Below are 8,284 nucleotides of genomic sequence, written 5' to 3'. Positions count from 1 at the left end.
CTCGAAGAGCCAGATACCTGTCTGCGGAACAACACTCCCAGTCCCCCGAACTTAGAATCGGGCGTAGGGCCGGGAGAATCATTGGACATCCCGGAACCCGAACTAATAAGTTCGGAAGCTTTTCAAACCGCGGACTCCAAATTGGGTCAGGGTTCGGATTTAAAGCTACCCACCCACCACAAACAATATTCGACAAGCAATTCCGACTCTCCGGATATAGGCGACCTCATGTACGTACAACGGTAGTCTCAGGAAACAGTCCATCACTTTTGGGCCAGATTCCTCCTTATAAAAAACAAAATTAAAGATTGCCGCGATGAGGACGCGATTTCAGCATTCTGCAATAATTGCATGGACGAAGGGATTCTCAACGCCATCAACCGCCGTCGCGTACTACACTTCGCTGACTTGGCAACCATAGTATAGAAGTACTGCCCAATGGAAAGCGCCTGGAAAACTCAGGCAGCTCGCTGGGAACCACCGGTTTCCACTCAACCCCTTGGGCAGGCAAAAAGGATACACCCTCGCGGGGCACCCGACCCCATAGTAAAGAAACCTAAGCCCATTACGGGGCGTGGAACCGTTCTGGAGGGATGGCTCGATAGGCCATGCAAAATACACACGACACCGGATACCATACCAAGCCACAACCTTAGAGCATGTTGGATACTCCGGCAAGTGGCCAAGAGCGGCGAGGATATCCTCACCAAAAACAGCTTAGAGCAACACCCCCCGGAAAAGGACGACCTCAGAGTATTGACGGTCTTCGAGACTTTCGCTTCAAACAATCGGTGCAAGAGGGCACTCCGCGACCTCACTGAAGTCTGCCAAGTCGCATCAATAACCCCCTGGAACGACACGGCCATAACTTTCAATGCCAGTGACGAACCAAAATTCAGGACAGTCCGGGCACCAGCCGCCTTGGTCCTCAGTCCAATCGTGGATGGCTTTCGGCTCACCAAAGTGCTCATGGACGGCGGCAGCAGACTAAACCTCATCTACGAGGACACACTCAACAAAATGGAAATAGACAGGAGCTGCATCAAACAAAGCAGCACGACCTTCCGAGGAATCATTCCTAGTCGGGAGGCGCGATGTGCGGGAAAAATTACACTCGACGTGGTATTCGGCACGCCAGAGAACTATCGGTCCGAAGAGATAACCTTCCAAGTGGCCCCTTTCAACAGTGGATATCATGCCCTATTGGGGCGAGATGCATTCATGCGCTTCCAAGATATACCCCATTACGGGTACATGAAGCTCAAGATGCCCGGGCCCAATGGTATTATCACTCTTGCCAGTGATCCGGACATAGCATTCTGCGCCAAAAACAAAACCGCATCCCTGGCCCTCGAGGCACTGTCCGAGACCCTCGCGGTCGAAGAGTTAACCGCACTACGCTCCACAGTGGATAGGGACGACGTAATCCTGGACAAGCGACCCAAATCCACCTCCTTTAAACCAGCAGATGAAATAGTCAAATTTCAAGTCCATCCGACGGACCCCAAGAAGACAGCATCCATCGGGGCACAGCTGGACCCAACGGTTGACGCCGCGCTACGAGAGTTCCTGCGCGAGAACTGGGACATATTCGCCTGGCACCCTTCTGATATGCCAGGAATCCCACGCAGGTTGGCCGAACACAACCTCAATATATTGAAGGGATATAAACCGGTCAAGCAAACACTGCGGCGTTTTTTCGAACCCAAACGACAAGCTACGGGGGAGGAGCTAGCCAAGTTAATCAAGGCCGGATTCATCAGAGAAATAAAACACCCGGACTGTCTAGCAAACCTGGTGATGGTGCCAAAGAAGGATAAATCCTGGCGCCTATGCGTCGATTTCAAAGACCTCAACAAGGCCTGCCCTAAGGATCCCTTCCCCCTCCCCCGCATCGACCAGATTATTGATGCTACTACAGGACACGACTCACTGTGTTTCCTCGACGCATACTCCGGATACCATCAAATCAAAATGAAGGAGTCCGACCAAGCCGCAACGGCATTCATTACCCCACATGGGCCATTCTGCTTCAACACTATGCCCTTCGGGCTCAAAAACGCCGACGCCACCTACCAACGCATGATTCAAACATGCCTGGAGAAACAGATCGGCAAGACAGTTGAAGCATATACGTCGTCATCAAAACTAGGCACGTTGAGTCATTGATAGACGATCTGCGTCTCACATTCGACAAACTCCGTACATATGACATCAAGCTCAATCCGGAAAAATGTGTTTTCGGCGTCCCCGCTGGAAAACTGCTGGGCTTCATTGTTTCCAATAGAGGAATTGAGGCAAATCCTGCCAAAATCCGACCTTTGTCACAATTGGCTACACCAACATACACTAGTAGAAAAAGGGCCTATTGTCCCGGTTCGTGAGGGCCTTCTGTCCCGGTTTGTGAACCGGGACTAAAAGGTCGTTACTAATGCCCTTGGCCTTTAGTTCCGGTTCTTACACGAACCGGGACAGAAGGTCCTCCTCGTGGCTGCTGCGGCCAGCCCAGGACGGAGGGCCTTTGGTCCCGGTTGGTGACACCAACCGGGACCAATAGGCATCCACGCGTTTTTGAAAGGGCGGGAAGCAGAGGGCTTTGGTCCCGGTTGGTGGCACCAACCGGGACCAAAGGGGTGCATTGGTTCCGGTTGGAGCCACCAACCGGGACTAATGTGCTGGCGCGGTGCGGTGGGAAGTTGAGTCCCACCTCGCTAGCTGAGAGAGCTCAGCACCTGTTTATAAGCTGCGTTGCAGCTCAGGTGCTGAGCTCCTCTCTAATATGCAGGCATTACATGCCTACCCTTGTCACTGCCATGTTGGGCCTATTGGGCCTGCGGGCCTGCATCCTGGCCCATGTGCAGATGGGTTTCTAGTCGTATGCAGGCCGTGTGGCCCATTAGGCGGCATTTTTTATTTTTTCCAGTATTTTTTTGTTTTTTGAATTATTTATTTTCTTTTGATTTTTGCTTTATTTTTTATTCTTTTTGCTTTTAGCTCAGAATAATTATAAACTTTCTGTTACTCCATTAGTTTCCAAATTTGAATAGTTTAAATTTTAATTCTTTACGAAAATACTAGAGGTTTATAAAAGCTTTTTAGTTGATTCCTTTTGCTATTAGAGTTTATAAAAGCATATCAAATGAACTCTGAAAAGGTTGAAAGTTTGCATGGTATCATCATTTCATCCACATAGCATGTGCAAGAAAGTTGAGAGGGTTACGGCAAATACTGGATGCACTTCGTGTACAAAACGGACAATCTCTTTCAAAGTATCAGGATTTCATCCGGAAACTCGTCTGTTACAAAGGGATTTCATTTTTTAATACTTATTTGAACTCCTGACTTTTTGTGTGTTCAAAATGCACCATCCAAAGCCACATCATCATTTTTCAATCCTTTCTGACTTCATTTGTTATTTTTCATGCATTTACTAATTATTTTGAGCTATAAGACCCTAAAATTGAAAAGCATTTCAAATGAACTCTGAAAAGGTTGAAAGTTTGCATGGTATCATCATTTCATCCACATAGCATGTGCAAGAAAGTTGAGAGGGTTACGGCAAAAACTGGATGCACTTCGTGTACAAAACGGACAATCTCTTTCAAAGTATCAGGATTTCATACGGAAACTTGTCTGTTATAAAGGGATTTCATTTTTTAATACTTATTTGAACTCCTGACTTTTTGTGTGTTTAAAATGCACCATTCAAAGCCACATCATCATTTTCCAATCCTTTCTGACTTCATTTGTTATTTTTCATGCATTTACTAATTATTTTGAGCTACAAGACCCTAAAATTGAAAAGCATTTCAAATGAACTCTGAAAAGGTTGAAATTTGGCATGGTATCATCATTTCATCCACATAGCATGTGCAAGAAAGTTGAGAGGGTTACGGCAAATACTGGATGCACTTCGTGTACAAAACGGACAATCTCTTTCAAAGTATCAGGATTTCATCCAGAAACTCGTCTGTTACAAAGAGATTTCATTTTTTAATACTTATTTGAACTCCTGACTTTTTGTGTGTTCAAAATGCACCATTCAAAGCCACATCATCATTTTTCAATCCTTTCTGACTTCATTTGTTATTTTTCATGCATTTACTAATTATTTTGAGCTATAAGACCCTAAAATTGAAAAGCATTTCAAATGAACTCTGAAAAGGTTGAAAGTTTGCATGGTATCATCATTTCATCCACATAGCATGTGCAAGAAAGTTGAGAGGGTTACGGCAAAAACTGGATGCACTTCGTGTACAAAACGGACAATCTCTTTCAAAGTATCAGGATTTCATACGGAAACTTGTCTGTTATAAAGGGATTTCATTTTTTAATACTTATTTGAACTCCTGACTTTTTGTGTGTTTAAAATGCACCATTCAAAGCCACATCATCATTTTTCAATCCTTTCTGACTTCATTTGTTATTTTTCATGCATTTACTAATTATTTTGAGCTACAAGACCCTAAAATTGAAAAGCATTTCAAATGAACTCTGAAAAGGTTGAAAGTTGGCATGGTATCATCATTTCAGCCACATAACATGTGCAAGAAAGTTGAGAGGGTTACGGCAAAAACTGGATGCACTTCGTGTACAAAACGGACAATCTCTTTCAAAGTATCAGGATTTCGTACGGAAACTCGTCTGTTACACAGGGATTTCATTTTTTAAAACTTATTTGAACTCCTGACTTTTTGTGTGTTCAAAATGCACCATTCAAAGCAGAGACTGATTTTGAATGGTGCATATTCAACACACAAAAAGTCTATAAAGATCGCCAACCCCAACATAAAAAAATGAGCATATGCGCTTATAGAGAACATTCAACCTAAATTCATAATAAATTTCTATGAATTTCAGAGAAACTCACTCTGAATTTAGGCCAAATTCCCTGTATAAGGGCACTATTTTCATTTTGAGAGGAGCTCAACAAGGCAGAGAGGGACGTGTTTTTTTTCTCTTTTGCTTTATTTGTTTTGTTTTGTTTCTACTTACAACAAAAAACTTATTTATTTTATTTCTAATTACTTATGTATTTTACTTTAATTATTTTATTTTTATTTATTTTACTGCTGCTATTTTTATTTATTTTACTGCTGCCATTTTTACTTAATTTATTAAAGTTTATTTATTGTAGTTACTATAGTTTATTTTATTTTATTTTATTAAGGTTTATTTAGTTTTATTTATTTTATTAAGGTTTATTTATTTTATAAATATAAAAAAATGAACATAGATGCGCTTATAGAGAAAATTAAACCTAAATTCACAGTAAATTTCAATTTACTGTGAATTTAGGTGAAATTCCCTGTATAAGGGCATCTATTTTCACTTTAAGAGAAGCTCAACAAGGCATAGAGGGACGGGCTTATAAACTGGTGTGAGCGCCCTTCGGTTGGCGAGGTGGGACTAAACACTGGTCGCAACTAGGACTAGCCCTTTAGTCCCGGTTTGTGGTATGAACCGAGACTAAAGGGTGGTGGGCCAGGAGCGTGGCCCATTGGTCCCGGTTTGTCCCACCAACCGGGACCAAAGGGTCCGGACGAACCGGGACCAATGCCCCCACGAGGCCCGGCAGGCCCCTGGCCGCATGAACCGGGACCAATGCTCACATTAGTCCCGGTTCGTGACTGAACCGGGTCTAATGTGAAAATTGCCCTGTGACCTAAGCCCTGTTTTCTACTAGTGATACCTTAAACAAGTCCAAAAACTAGCCGGATGTGTGGCAGCTTTAAGCCGCTTTATCTCCAGACTAGGAGAAAAAACATTGCCACTTTATCGCCTTCTCCGACGCACCGACCACATCGAGTGGACAGATGCGGCAACGGCCGGACTGGAAGAAATAAAGGCTCTTTTAGCGAGCAACCCAATCCTGGCCACGCGGAACGTCAGCGAACCCATGTTATTATACATCTCGGCAATACACCAGGTGGTGAGCGCGGTGCTCGTCGTTGAGCGAGAGGAGGACAGACACAAATTCCCACTTCAGAAACCGGTATACTACGTATCCACCGTCCTCACACCATGCAAATCCCGGTACCCTCATTACCAAAAGATCGCATACGCGGTCTTCATGGCGTCCCGGAAGCTACGACACTACTTTCAAGAATGCTCGATCACGGTGGTTTCCGAAGTACCACTCAATGACATAATAAACAACCGCGATGCCACGGGCCGGATTGCCAAGTGGGCCATTGAGCTCCTTCCATTCGACATAACATACAAACCGCGCCGAGCCATTAAATCCCAAGTACTGGCCGACTTCATCGCCAAATGGACAGAGGCCGAACTCCCTAAAGAGTACGGCACATATTCCAACTGGGTCATGCACTTCGATGGTTCCAAAATGCTGGCGGGCTTAGGAGCGGGCGTTGTCTTAACGTCCTCCACCGGAGACACAGTTCAGTACGTACTCCAAATATTATACACAGACTCCAACAATGCAGCCGAATATGAGGCCTCATTGCATGGTCTTCGGATGGCTGCCTCCATGGGCATACAACGCCTGGAGGTGCGCGGGGATTCAAACCTCGCAATATCCCAAATAAATGGACATTTCGACGCCAAAGATCCAAAGATGGCAGCCTATCGTAACGCCATTCTCAAAATACCGGCTCGGTTCGAGGGGCTTGAGTTTCATCATGTGGCTCGAGAAAGTAATCAAGCGGCGGATGTCCTTGCTCGCATCGGCGCCAAGCGCGACCCCATCCCGCCTAACATATTCCTCGAAAGGCTCTTCAAGCCATCCGTGGTGTGGCAAGGGGAGAGCGACAACACCAGTCCGGATCCGATCATACCCCCAGATTTCGAACACAATACCAATATCATTGGGGGCTCAGCCACCGAAATAACACCATTGGCCCATCTTATAATGGCAGTAATTGCCCCATGGACCGAACCCTTCTTGGCCTACCTTAATAGGCGAGAGCTCCCTGAGGATCAGAATGAGACTCGCTGCATCGTCCGATGCTCGAAAGCCTACAAGGTCCATGACGAAGAGCTCTACAAGAAAAGCGCTACCGGAGTACTTCAAAGATGTATCTCCGAAGAAGAGGGACGGCAGCTCTTGGATGAAATCCTTGCTGGTCTCGGTGGTCACCACGCCGCGGCTCAGGCCCTGGTAAGTAAGGCCTTCCATACAGGTTTCTTTTGGCCGACGGCCCGAGCAGATGCACAGGACCTTGTCCAGCGATGTGTCGGATGCCAGCTTTTTGCCAATCAAAGCCATATGCCGCCCACCGCTCTACAAACAATCCCCATTACTTGGCCTTTTGCGGTCTAGGGGCTTGATATGGTCGGACCCCTTAAAGGAGGAAGCCATAAGAAAAAATATCTGCTGGTCATGGTAGATAAATTCACCAAGTGGAGAGAGGCCAAACCCGTTAAAACGGCCGAAGCCAGACCAGTGATAGACTTTATATCCGGTGTCGTGCACCGCTATGGCGTCCCACACAGCATCATCACCGATAACGGCTCCAATTTTACAGCCGATGAGGTGAAAACCTGGTGTGCTAATCTGGGCGTGAAGCTCGATTACGCCTCCATCTATCACCCACAAACAAACGGTCAAGTCGAACGAGCTAATGGTCTTATTATGAGCGGCATTAAACCTAGACTAGTGCGGTCTTTGAAAGAATCAGACAAGCACTGGGTTGAGGAGCTCGACTCCGTACTCTGGGGGCTGCGGACCACGCCCAATCACACTACCGGATACACACCTTTCTTCATGGTGTACGACACAGAGGCCGTGTTGCCCTACGACATTATTCATGACTCACCTCGAGTGCGCATGTATGAAGAGAGGGAGGCCGAGCTTGATCGACAGGACAGCTTAGATGCCCTGAAGGAGGAGCGCGATGTTGCAAAAGCCTGTTCTGCATTTTATCAACAACAGGCTCGCAGATATCAAAGCAGAGATGTGCGGGCCAAGACTTATAATGTTGGCGAACTCATTCTATGCTTACCAGAGAAGAAAAAGGACAAACTCAAGCCCAAGTGGGAGGGTCCCTTCATCATAGATGAGGTTCTCACTGGAGGAGCGTACCGCCTGCGCGATGCATCGGACAATCGCTTAGAGCCAACCCGTGGAATGCCGCCAGACTCCGAAGATTCTACGCCTAGAGCCGGACTCTTTGTTCGTCTTCTTCTTCCTTTGTTTTCATTATTTTTCCCTCTCTTTAACTTTTTTCTTTCTAGCTTTAAGCTCTTGTGCGGCTAAACCGCGCACCTATGACGTACACATCCTTAAATATGTACGCCCATAATACCTGGGGGCTTCTTGTAC

The sequence above is a fragment of the Aegilops tauschii genome, chromosome 2 (assembly GCF_002575655.3).
Source record: "Aegilops tauschii subsp. strangulata cultivar AL8/78 chromosome 2, Aet v6.0, whole genome shotgun sequence".
Classification (NCBI taxonomy): domain Eukaryota; kingdom Viridiplantae; phylum Streptophyta; class Magnoliopsida; order Poales; family Poaceae; genus Aegilops; species Aegilops tauschii.
The sequence above is the reverse complement of the archived record's forward strand: the minus strand, read 5'-3'. Positions refer to the sequence as shown.